This window comes from Theobroma cacao, chromosome 8, assembly GCF_053813885.1.
Source record: "Theobroma cacao isolate CCN51 chromosome 8, ASM5381388v1, whole genome shotgun sequence".
In the NCBI taxonomy this organism is placed as follows: Eukaryota; Viridiplantae; Streptophyta; class Magnoliopsida; order Malvales; family Malvaceae; genus Theobroma; species Theobroma cacao.
The window spans coordinates 7,773,263-7,785,302 of NC_142646.1; the positions used below are offsets into that span (position 1 = coordinate 7,773,263).

At 32.5% G+C, this 12,040-nt stretch overlaps 1 non-coding gene across 1 annotated transcript; it reads right to left on the reverse strand.

Moving 5' to 3' along the window:
* Nucleotides 1–385: 385 nt before the first annotated feature.
* On the reverse strand, nucleotides 386–492 carry LOC148761144 (small nucleolar RNA R71). Its single transcript, XR_016028124.1, has one exon. It is a non-coding gene; the product is annotated as a small nucleolar RNA R71 (small nucleolar RNA).
* Nucleotides 493–12,040: the final 11,548 nt, after the last annotated feature.

Here is a 12,040-nt window from a genome sequence, read left to right on the forward strand (position 1 = left end):
GCGAGTAGTAGCTAAAAATCATTACTTAAAGGATTATGCTGTCTCATTGGTGCAAGGGATTCTATCAAGCACTTGAAGATCAGTTATTCAAGCCAACAATTTCAAGATCAAGTCGACCATCATCACCATAATTCAAACTTCAGTCCAATTTGGGGATTTACCAAATGATGATCCAAATGACCATATATCAAACTTCTTGGAGATATGTAATACTTTCAAACACAATGGTATCATATATGATACAATTCGTTTGAGACTTTTTCCTTTCTCATTGAGGGATAAAGCTAAAGCGTGGCTGAATGCACTCCCCACTGGCTCAATAACAACATTGGATGATCTTGCTCAAAAGTTCCTTGCTAAGTTCTTTTTCATGACTAAGATAGTGAAAATGAGGAATGATATCACATCATTCATGCAGCAAGGTTCTGAAACGTTGTATAAGGCTTTGGAAAAATACAAAGAATTATTTCGACATTGTCCTCATCTCGGTCTTCCCAAGTGGCTTCAAGTGTAGACATTTTACAATGGTTTGAGTGGTCATGTTTGGATTACCATTGATGTTGTTGCAAGAAGAGCTTTAATGGCTAAATCAATTGAGGAGGCATACGATTTATTGGAATAGATGGCTGCAAATAACTACCAATGGCCAGTAGAGTGGTCAATGCATAGGAGAGTAGCTCGAATTCATGATGTAGATGTTTTTTCGGCATTATCTACGTAGGTAGCAGTTTTAACTAAAATACTTAAATTTTTTGGTACTAATTCTATACAAAGTCCTTTTGTAGCTTGTGAATATTATAGAGATAGTCATGCAAGCCATCAGTGTTCAAGTTTGACAAAAATAGCGTAATTTGTGAGGAATAGATAGTAGAATAACCCCTATTCCAACATTTACAACTTCGGGAGGAAGAACCATCCAAACTTTTCTTGGGCCAATAATCAAGGGTCATCCTCAACTTCAAAGCCAAGTGCACCTCCAAGATTGCAATAGCAAGCAAGAGTGCCTATCTCAGAGAAAAAGCCAACTATAAGGGATTTGCTGAGGTAGTACATGACACAAAATGATAACATCATACAAAGTCAAATAACTCTCATTCAGAGTCAAGCAGTATCACTTCGAAACCTTGAGACTCAGGTTGGTCAACTTGCCAGTTTATTAAACAACAGTGCTCAAGGAACACTACTTAGTGATACAAAAGCAATTCCGAAGAAAGAAGGTAAAAAACATGTCAAGGCCATCACTTTGAGAAGTGGTAAGGAGGTTGAAAATGAACCATAAAAGGTTGCACAGAAAGACAATACTGTTGGGAGTGGGACTTAGATTGCAAATTCTAGTGATTAGTCTCAAGCATAAATGACTAAAGCAACTTTACCACCACCACCACATTTTCCTCAACGTTTCAAGAAGTAACAGAAAAATAGTCAGTTTTGAAAATTTATGGAGATGTTTAAAAAGCTCCACATCAACAATCCATTTGCAGAGGCACTATAACAAATGCCTTTGTACGTTAAATTTCTGAAAGACATTTTATCCAATAAAATGAGGTTAGGTGAGTTTGAGACAGTAGTACTCATTGAGGAGTGTAGTGCAATCATTCAAAATAAGTTCTCTTCAAAACTTAAAAACCTAAGCAGCTTTACTATTCCATGCACAATTGGTGCTTTATTCTTTACCAAGACTTTGAGTGATTTACAGGCGAGTATTAATTTGATGCCTTTGTCAATTTACAACAAGTTGGGTTTAGGGGAGATTAAGCCCACCATTATAACTTTCAATTAGCAGTTAGAACTCTCATATATCCAAAAGTATAGTGGAAAATGTGCTTGTAAAGGTGAAAACATTCATATTTCCAGCAGACTTTATCGTTCTTGGTATGGAAGAGGATAGAGAGGTTCCTATTATCCTTAGGAGACTTTTCTTATGTACAGCCAGAACATTCATTAATGTTGAGAAAGGATAAGTTACCTTGTGAGTACAAGATCAAGAGGTAACATTCAATATTTTTTGTGACTTAAAGTTTACTTATGATCATGATGAGTGTTTTACAGTTAGTATGGTAGATAGGGCCACAAGTGAAGTCTTCATTGAAAGTTATCCTACTGAACCACTTAAACTATCATAGATTTTTGAATTTGAGTCAAATAATGAAGATGTCATAGAATATGTCAATGCATTGAATGCCCCATCTCGTGTGTTGGCAACTCAATTTGAGCTGTTATATTTGTCTTCATCTTCATCTTCACCAATGAAACCTTCAATTGAAAAGCCTCATAAGTTGAAACTTAAACCATTACCTAGTCATCTGAGGTATGCATATCTTGGAGACTTATCTACTCTTCCAGTTATTGTTGCATCTAATCTTATTAACAAGTAGGAAGATAAGTTGCTGAGAATTTTGAGAAAGCACAAAAAGGCATTTGGCTGATCTAAAGCAGATATAAAAAAGATAAGTCCTTCAATATGTATGCAAAAAATTTTGTTGGAGGATAATCACAAAGCCACTATCAAGCATCAGAGAAAATTGAATCACATCATAAAAGAGGTAGTCAAGAAAGAAATTATCAAGTGGCTAGATGATGGCATCATTTATCCTATTTCAAATAGTGAATGGGTAAGTTAGTGCAATTCGTACCAAAAAAAGTGGGATGACAATGGTGGTAAATGAAAACAATGGGCTCATTCCCACAAGGACAGTCACTAGATGAAATGTATGCATAGACTATAGAAAGCTGAATAAGGCCACACGGAAAGATCATTTTTCTTTACCTTTCATTGATTAGATGTTAGACAAATTAACTGGAATAAAGTATTACTGTTACTCAAGACATAATTAGATTACCATAACACCAGAAGATCAAGAGAAAACAACCTTCACAGGTCCATATGGTACTTTTACTTGTAGAATGATGATGTTTGGATTATGCAATGCTCTAGCCACATTTCAATAATGCATGATGTCTATCGTTTCAAATATGGTGGAGAAAACAATGGAGGTATTTATGGATGATTCTCAATTTTTGGCAAAAATTTTGATGAATGTTTGTTAAATCTTGACAAGGTGTTGCAAAGATGTGAGGAGACAAATTTGGTACTAAATTGGGAGAAGTGCCATTTTATGGTACAAAAAGGCATCGTTCTTGGCTAAAATATGTCAAGCAAAAGATTGGAGGTGGACAAAGCCAAGATAGAAACCATTGAAAAGCTTCCACCACCAAGCTCAGTAAAAGGTATTAGGAGTTTTCTTGGACATGTTGGTTTTTATCAACAATTCATTAATGATTTTTTTAAAATTGCTAAACCCTTGTGTAATCTTTTAGAAAAAGGATATCCCATTTAAGTTTGATGATGCATGTCATGCTGCATTTATAGAATTGAAAAAAAGTTGACAACTACACCCATTATTGTTCTTGATTGGGCACTCCCATTTGAGCTTATGTGTGATGCTAGTGATCATGTTATAGGTGAAGTGCTAGGACAGAGAAAGAATAAAATTTTTCATTCTATATAATATGCAAGTAAAACCTTGACTAAAACTCAGATGCACTACACCACCACTGAGAAAGAATTATTAGTTATTGTGTATGCATTTGACGAATTTCGTTTGTACTTGATTGGCACAGGCAAAGTGCTTAAATCCCACATTGGGTAAGTAGGGGAGTTCTTGGGTGGGTTGTAAGTATTGGCACTGCACACCTCATTAGGTTAGCCTTTTCGAGAAAGGATAATAACCCCGTGACCAGAGGGTTCATCATGTTTTCACTGATCTCACAATGAAACCACGCACATTTAGGCTTTAATCCAGCTCAAATTTTTTTTTTGTTTTATTTGTTGCCATTCAAAAGGTTCCATATGGCTTTAGACCATTGTGCTTGCTACACTGGATCGGAACCTGTTTCTTTTTCCTTAGATTTCCATGATTGAATTTAGGAAAAATAAATTGGGGTTGCAGTTTTGATGCTTAATTTCTTATAATATATGCATTGAAAAAACACATATAATATATCGTTGGAAAGTTAATATAACATAGAACATATCTGTTGAAGATTTATTCATAATAAATCATATGTTGGTACTCAAAATTAAGTGCAATCATATTAGGTCATCATCAAAAACATACTTTCAAAATATTAAAGCTTATTCTAGGATTAATCAAATTATGCTAAACTTTAGAGGCATGTTGGAGGCACCTTAAGGAGCATTTTGATATAGATTTTGTGACATAAAGTTTACTAATATGCCACTGAAGACCCATCATGAACAATCAAGCATGCATTTACATGGAACAAATCAAACATGCATTTACATGGAACAAAGCATATAAATATATAATTCACGAATTTAAAGGATGAAAGCAAGCCAAAACCTGCTTTGATTCCACTATTGTGCATGGGCCTACCTTTTTGGATGAATTTTCTTTTCCCTTTTTAATCGAAAAACTTACTTTACAAATCCTTATTTGTGATCCAAACATACATGTAACAACTACACGATGATCTATTTGTTTTCATTATTATGAAGTGGCTACTAAAGTCCTCCACATTTAATTACACATTCTAAAACCCTTAGGCCTTGTTGAAGGTGCCTAAAATTTAGAGAATGAGAGAGAGCATGCATTGTTTTCAAACTTACAAAAAAAATTAACTACCTTGGGTTGGAAAAAACTTTGTACATCATTTTATTATATAAAGATAATATTTCTATCCTATTGGGATAGAGAGATATAGTATCTCTTTATATCTTAACGGACTTGAAAACTTTATCTATTATTGTTAAGATATGGATTATTACATATAGTAGCAAAAGGAATGAGGGGCTAGTAAGGGCCCCTGCCCTCGAAAAGTCTTAAAATTGCATGATATACTCTTGGTTTTTTATAATTGTATAATTTTTCCCCTATAACAATTTTTTTGTTTGCTAAGATGCCTTCATAGCAATTAGTCAACGACTAATTTTAGTAGATTTAAGGACTAAAGTAAAACCTATTGTTTTCTTTTCTTTTTATCAAATGGAAAAAAAAAGTCATTTTTTCGCTTACACTCTTTTGCTTGCCATAAGCATTCTCTGTATAGAGAACCTCTAGTTAATAACTTAATTTTCATGTCATGAAATTGGTAAGTTTGGTTTATTTACTGTTATTTTATTTTAATATTTTTAATTTAAATTTTTTATTTAATAATTTCTACTCGGTGATTTTGATTTACGGTTTAGCCATTTAGCCATTTTTTTGTTGAAAGCAACAAAACAAGGATTTGATTAAGGATTTAAGTTTAGTTATTACTTATTTGTTTAGGGACTACTTCCCTACAAATTATTTGTGTGTTTTTATTTTTGCTTAGATTCTTGTGAATAATTAAGTTTTTTATTTGGAGATTGCTACCTCATTAAATTGTTTATTGATATTGTATTTAAATTTTTGTGAGTAATTTTAAGGTATTGCTTGCGTATTGAATTGTTTATTGATTGCACTTAATATTTTTTAGGGGATTACTTCTTTATTGAGTTTTTTGTCATTATATTTGTTAATTTTTGTTTATAGTTAAGTTCATTTAGAAATTGAGATTATTGTAATTGTTAAATTATTTATGATTATACTAGTTAATTTTTTTAAGTATATATTTTTTTAATAGCTTTTTTTAAGTAAATTATTAAGATTGATTCCTTTGAATAATCTTCAAGATTTCTAAAAATAGATTGTCATGAATAGTAAGAACTTTGATTCTTATTTCAAGAAAATGAGTCTTCCATAAAATGTTGACACTCTTGAGTCTTCTATTCCCAATGTTAATCCTCTTTCAAAATCATCATCTTGTAATGCTGAACTTCTATTTTAGGGTCTCAACTTGCAAAAGTCACAAGGATTGAATTTGAAAAATTCAATATATCTCTTTTGGAACGAAATCCTAGATTGCGCAAACCAACATCAACCTATGCAATTAATCAACAAGATGAAGTTCGTCGAGCTTATATAAATGCTAGACCATGTAGATTCAGGCCTCCAAATACTTTTGAATATGTAGAAGACAATGGTAGGTGATTCATCCTTAGTGGTTAGATTTATTTTTAGACTGATTGGAATTCTCACCCACAACAAAGGTTGTTTATTGCCTTCCATGCTTTCTTTTTCTCAAACCACCTGCATGAAAAGGTTAAAGTGCGTTCATATTAGAAGGCTTTTGCAATTAGAAGAAAGTGAATTGTAAAGAGAACTATGCTTTTATAGTCCATGAAGGCAAAAGCCATAATTTTTCACATTGGCAAGCAATAGCTTCTTGTAAAGTTCAAATGAATTCATTACAACATATTAACAAAGCTTTTGAGAAGCAAAAATTTGAAGAAATTGCAAAGAATCCCTTATGACTTCAAGTCTCTATGGATGTTGCTAAATATCTCACATGCCAAGCATTAGCTTTTCGAAGCCATGATGAAAGTGTAAACACATTAAACGGAGAAAATTTTATTGAAGGCGTAAAACTTATATCTAATTATAGCTAAGCAGTTGTAGAAGTTGTTTTAGAAAATGCACCACAAAATGCCACTAATACCTCACCCAATATTTAGAAGGAGATATTATCCATTTTTGCAACAAAAGTTCAAAACTTTATTAAAGAAGAGATTGGTGATGAAAAGTACCGTATCATAATAGATAAAGCTCGTGACACATCATCACAGGAGAAACTGGCTATAGTTTTGAGATTTATTGATAAAGAAGGTTTTCTCAAGGAAAGGTTTTTTGATATCGTGCATGTGTTTGATACCACATCATCCACTTTGAAAGAAGAAATTTGTGTTGTTCTTTCACATCATAATCTGAACCTATTGGATATTCAAGGTCTGGGATATGATGGTATTAGCGATATACGTGGATAGTGGAATGGGTTGTAAGCTTTTTTCTCAAGGAGTGTCCCTTTGCATACTATGTGCGTTGTTTTTCTCATTGTTTTCAATTGACGTTAGTTTGGGCTTCCAAGGTTATAATTCTTATATCTTAGTTTTTAGATTATTTAGATGTCATTATCAATTTGATTAATGCTTCTAGAAAATGACATGATCAATTGTTGAATCATCATGCAGTGTATGGTAATGAGATGATTTATATAGGTGAGCTTTAATCAAGTAGTAGGAAAAGTAAAAAATGTAAAAAAAGAGCAGAGATACTAGACAGGGCTTTTACTTGTATTCTCTTTAAAGTATGATAAATATGTTCCATGCTGCTTCTAGGGTTCTCTCTGATATTATTAATGATGGAAACTCTAATTCTACTCAAAAGGCTTATGCGAATAGGGCATATGATATGCTTATGTCATTTGAATTTGTGTTTTGCCTACATCTTACGAGGGAGTTGTTTGAGCTAACAAATCACCTCTCAAACGCTTTACAGCTTAAGTCTTAAGATATACTAAATGCAATTTGTTTGGTATTACTTACTCAAAAATGTCTCTTACAATTGAAAAAAGATGGATGGGAACCTTTGCTTGTGTCAATGAAGAAGTTCTGTGAGAAATATGAAAATGAGATTCTTAACATTAGGGCTACATATAAATTAAGTAAAGGTCGCCTTCAAAAGGATCATGCCACAATTAAGCACCATTGCCTAGTTGACTTGTTTCTAGTTGCTATTGAGTCACTCTTGCAATAATTGGATTCCAGATTTAATGAGAATGTGATGGAGTTGCTCACTCTTGACACAATTTTGGACCTTTAGAATGATTTCGAATCATTTAATGTTGAAAGTATTTGCAACCTTGCAAATAAATATTACCCTGACATTCTTCATGATGAGGCTTTGAAAAATGTATCTATACTTTTTGAGCTATGTTAAGTGTTGAAGAAGATAAAACTATAAAAAATTTACTTCCTTATTGACAAATTGATCCAACTTGTCTTGACTATTTCAATTTCCATTGCAACATCAAAGTGTGCATTTTCTGTTATGAAACTCATTAAGAACGAGTCTCGTAGTAGAAGGTCAAATGATTTGTTTAGAAATTCATTGATTATTCTCATTAAAAAAACATTTGAGGCTTTGACATTCATTCAGTGATAGATACCTTCAACTCTATGAAACACTGTCGAGCTCCATTAAAGATGTCCAATCTTAGCATTTAATAATTGTAAAATGTCTTTATTTTGTGCTTAACATGTAGTTGGAGTTATTTGTGTAATTTTCACATAAATATTTTCTATCTAAGTTACTTTATGTTGTTGTCAAACATTGAAGTTCTAGCCTGACTGTTTTATAGACATTGTCTTCATCCCTCAAACGTGAAATCTTAGCTCCACCACTGATTATAGAGATAATCCTAATTCAAGTTTGAAAAAATTAAATTCAAAATTAATATATCTTATCCCAATTATTAGAATAATAATCTAATAAATAAATTCTTAATTATTTAATTAAAAAATATTGGAACAATATCCAACATTAATTTCGTTAAATATGTATTAGTTATTTGTAAATAATTAACATAGTTACATGTCATGTGAACACAACACATCTAAATGCAACACATCTCATCTACAAGGAAATGTACCCAGGATGTACCCAAACAAATGTTTTTAATAAGTTGATTACTATTACGAACTAAAGGTTTCATCCACCAACCAATATCATCAACCATCATATTTTCTTCGTTCTCTTTCACCTAAAACTGTGATCTCATCGTAACAAAAAAGATCTCTTCCCCGTCCAACATTGACTCATTTCTAGCCAACTGTATCGACCACAGGTAGCCATATACCACAAGCCATTTCTTTTAGGGAGTTCTCCACCAATAGCAATTCTCCTAGAATTGAATAAAATATTCAACAAAATTAAGGGTAACCCAATTCACACCACACCATTGTAAGAATTTACACCAAATCAACCATGTGAATTTTGAATGAGATTAATGTCGTATCATGTGGGTTCGAAAACCCAATTGCTCGACATGGAATGGTTGGGAGTTACCACCAATCTTTTTTGTCGAGGTGAGATTAGCCACCTATTTAATTCATTCTATTCGACAAGGTCCTAAATTGATTTTAGGTCCATCTAAAGAAAAATAATCTAGTCTACGAGTTTTGAGTTGGGTTTGGGAGTATGGTTAGGCATGGGGAAGGTATTAGCAAGCTTGTGACACCCCGTTCCATAAAAGGTACCATTTAATCATATGTTATCCTATTTCACCTTTAACTTTTAACTTTATTCTTATGTTTCCTTAATCATTATTCACTATTCTGTGCTTGATTTTACATGTATTGTTTTTTAAATCTTTCTTTCTAATTTATTATTATGATTCTTTTATTTATTTTATTATATATATTTAAAAAAATCGAAGTTTGATTATTCGATTTTATGGATGCACATGATGCACTAATATCATGATTTATCAATTTTAAATAACGAAAAACAAAAACCATGTATCGAAAAAAATCGTTCATAGACCATCCCAACACTTTGATGAAGTGTAGAATAATTCCTCACCTAGGAATATCCTCAAAAGAACTCATCTTTACAAGTCTTTCAAGAAAATCCCATCATCGGGGTTTCGACCCATTAGCAAAATAAGCATGTTGTATGCCATGTCAAGATAAAATCATGAATGGTGCCAAATGAATGTGTTTAAGATAATTTCTTTGATTCTAATTTCTATGTCAAAATAGGCTCGATTTAATATTCCTAGACTTAATCTAGGTTCAACTTATCTCACAATAAGTTCGGTTGAATTTTTTTTAGCTCCTAAACTTAATTTAGGCTTAACCTATCTAAAAAAAAGTTCAATTTTGAAAATTTGAAATTCCTAAACTTAATCTAGGTTTGACCTATCTCACAATAGGTTCTATTTGAAATTTTTGAACTCCTAAACTTAATTTTGGGTCTACATATCTCAAAGCAAGTTTGATTTTGAAATTTTGTAATTCCTAGACTTAACCTAGGATCTATCTTAAAACAGGTTTGATTTTGAAACCTTCTTAACGTAATCAAGGCTTGGCTCATTTCGTAAAGAGCTTGATTTTTTTTTGAAAACTCCTTAGTATCAATTAGTTTGGGCTTTGACTCTCTTCATGAGTTATTTATGAATTAAAAGACTTAAATCCTTTTTCAAGGTCTGCAACCTTAAACTTTAGGTTGGGTGAGTATCCACTCTTAATGCTTGAAGAACATTCATTAGTTTTAACTCTTGGTTGAAAATTTTCCATTTTGATGTTTCATGAACATGTGCATGATTGGACATGTATGTATGATTGAATGATAGAATGTTTTCATATTTATGATTCATGGAGGTTCCTTGGCTTTCCTTACTTTTTGCTTCATCCCAAGCCTTTTGTAATGTCCTACTCGTCTTCTTCATTTGTTCATACTCTTTTTTGATGGTTTCGGTCATTTCTTGATTTTCCTTAGGTATCCCTCATTTTAACATTTGATTTTTTATCATTTTGAGAATCATATTTCTCTTCACGACATCATTAAGTCTTTTATTAAACAATGGATGTAGTATGTTGCTTAATTAGTTCATTTCTTTACTAGTCATCATTTATTTTCATGACAATCATAATGCAAAATATAAGGTAAAAAAGTAAGAGTTGGAATAAAAAAAAGAATGAGAATTTCATATTCAAAAATGTAAATAATTCAAGGAAAGGGTGGTTTACAGAGCAATCATTAGATCTTCCAAACAATGAACACTTGGACTTTTTAGAGTAATCAATTTATTTTTCTAATTTAAAAAATTATCCCTAATTGATGCCTTGAGCAAATCCGAAGGTTATAGATTACATGACTTCTCCTTGTTTTGCGAAATTGATGGACTCCATTTTCATTGCATTTCCTTTTCATATTCCATTTCAATTTGCTTTTTCATACTCTCATATTAAATTTCTCCTTTTGGTCTCAAGCCACCTTTTGCGGGATTTCAACATGAGTCACCTTTTTTGAATTCGAGTCGCCCTTTTCGAGTTTTCAACACAAATCCCTTCCTTCTTTTCTCTTTGCTTGTCTTTTTTTTCTTTTTTTTAATTCTTTTAGTCATAGTACTTCATTACTGCATCCGCATTTATCGGATTAGGCAAGTCTCCTCCACCCATGTCATTTAAAATTAAAGCTCTTCTTGAAAAAACCTTTTTTACCACATGTGAACTTTCCCTGTTTGGCGTCCATTTTCCATGAAAGTCATTTTGGTTAAGGAGTATCCTTTTGAGGACTAATTCCCTTTTTCAAAAGTGCTTGGGATGAATTTTTTTCTCATATGCTTACATCATTCCTCGTTGGAACATTTAACCATGGCAAAGTGCCGCAAGTCTTTTTTCCTTAATCAAATTCAACTGTTCATGATGAGAGTGGATCCATTTAGCTTATTCCAATTTTATTTCCATTAACACCCTTAATGATAGGATTTCCACTTCAATGTGTAATACTACTTCGATTCCATATACTAATGAGTATGGGTTGCCCCCGTGGAGGTATGCTCAGAAGTTCAATATTTGTGCAAAGCAAAAGGAAGTTTCTCATGTTAGTCTTTATAAACTTCAGTCATCTTTTCAATAATGCTTTTGATATTCTTATTGGTTGCCTCTACCGTTCCGTTCATTTTTTGACAGTTAGTTATCGAGTTGTGATGCTTAATTTTGAATTTAGCACAAATTTCCTTTACCATTGTACCATTCAGATTGCCTACATTGTTGGTAATGATTCTTTCTAGAAGTCCACATCGACATATTATCCTGTTCTTGATGAACTTGCATACCACTTTTTGCATTACATTGGCATAGGAAGTTGCTTCTACCCATTTTGTGAAGTAATCAATGGCCAACAACATAAACCAATGTCCATTAGAAGTTTATGGAGTGATGAGCCTAATCATATCCATTCCCTACATCGAAAAAGGTCACAGTGTAGTGAAAACATGTAATAGAGCTGGTGTAGCGTGGATTTTAGCTGCATAAATTTGATACTTGTGTCATTTTCGAGCAAAGTTTATGCAATCTGCTTCCAATGTCGACCAATAATATTCAGCTCTCATAATTTGCTTAGCCAACATATTTCCACTGGCATTAGCTCCA